Source organism: Echinops telfairi, unplaced genomic scaffold (assembly GCF_000313985.2).
Source record: "Echinops telfairi isolate 266 unplaced genomic scaffold, ASM31398v2 ScPeMD7_7469;HRSCAF=8507_0, whole genome shotgun sequence".
In the NCBI taxonomy this organism is placed as follows: Eukaryota; Metazoa; Chordata; class Mammalia; order Afrosoricida; family Tenrecidae; genus Echinops; species Echinops telfairi.
Window position 1 is genome coordinate 36,738,576 of NW_022111372.1, and position 1,641 is coordinate 36,740,216.

The 1,641-nt window shown below is 41.1% G+C and overlaps 1 pseudogene; it reads right to left on the reverse strand.

Moving 5' to 3' along the window:
- Positions 1-619: 619 nt before the first annotated feature.
- On the reverse strand, positions 620-984 carry LOC101647669 (annotated as a pseudogene).
- Positions 985-1,641: the final 657 nt, after the last annotated feature.

Genomic DNA, 1,641 nt, shown 5'->3' on the forward strand with positions numbered 1-1,641 from the left:
TCTTTGCGATTGTGAAGTGGGCAGTGATGAACATTGGTGCTCAGGTGTCTGGTCGTGGCCTGTTTCTTCTGGGTATATGCCCAGGAGTGGAATTCCTGGGTTGTAAGGTAACTTGATTTCAATCTGTTTTAGGTATCGCCAGTGACTTTCCACAGTGGCTGTACGTATTTATAAGAGCCCCCAGCAGTGAATGAGAGTTTCTGTCTCTCTACACCCACTCCAACATTTGTTGCTTTGTATTTTTTTGAATTGAGCTATCCTTGTGGGTGTTAGGTGGTATCTCATAGTTGTTTGATTTGCATTTCCCAGATGGCTAATGATCGGGACCGTTTTCTCATGTTTAATGGCCATTTATTGATCTTCTCCTCTGGGAATCTTCTGTTCAAGTCGTTTGCTCACTTCCTCAGTGGGAAATTCATTTTTTTGTTGTTGTTGTAAGGTTTCAGGGTTCTGTAGAGTCTAGTAATAAGATCTTTGTCTGATATGTCGTTACTAAATGTCTTTTCTCAGTCTGTGGGCTCTCTCTTTATTCTCTTGATGAAATCTTTCAATGCACACAAGTATTTCCCACATGTCTATTTTATCTTTCTTTTTCTTTTTTTTCAAATACTGAAAAAAGTTAACAGTTTATTATAATTTATTTTATTTAACAATCTACGAAGTTGGCGGCCATCAGCAGTTCCAGTGCAATTTCAGGTGCAAATGGGAATTCGAGAATCTCAGTGGAGCTGTTAGTGTAGCAAACCTTGTAGGTAAAATACATCATACTTTTGATAGCACATGTGATGGGATCTCTCTAAAATTGACCTCATTGGTTTCATTCTCAGCAAACTGACCTGGGCCACTCAACATGGCTTTTATTGTTCCTGATGTTAGTGCATGTTCTCTTTTTACAATAAATTCATGGCCATCAGAAGATATCAGTTTGACATACATGGCATCCGGGCCTTCACAGCCACCGTAAGTTTTCTCCTCTCCATCCATTATGCTCTTATGAAATTCTAATTCACTCCCACAGGAACTTTAGTAGCCTCCTGGTGAGGCGGAACCCACTGACCTGGTAGCCGGCTTTGGTCTGGTGGAAGTACCCAGCGTCCTCTGCCTTCCGCCACGTCTCCTATTTTATCTTTCTCTGGGTGTGTATCCATCATCATCGCTGATAGCCCATGTATTCCCTGCGATAAGGTTCTTAGTTTTGTCCCAATTTTTTCATTGATGATCCTGATAGTTTGGGGTTTTACCTCAAGGTCTGTGATCCACTTTGATTTTGTCCTTGTGTATGGGGTGAGGTAAGGGTTTTCATTCATTCTTCTGCTGGTTGACATCCAGTCTTTCCAGCACCATTTGTTGAAAGGGCATCTACTTCCCACTTGATTTGTGTGTGTGGGGTCCTTATCAAAGATCAGTTGTCTGTATCTGTGGATTTTATTTCTGGATTTTTGGTTCTTATCCATTGGTTTGAGTTTCTATCATTGTATCAGTACCGTGCTGTTTTGACACCTGTGTGACTGTCTAATACGTTTTAAAGTCAGGTACGGCAAGCCCACCCACTTCATTCTTCTTCTTGAGGAGTTATTTGGCAATTCTGGGTTTCTTCCCTTTCCATCGGAAGTCGGTAGTCAGTTTTTCCATTTTTTTTTG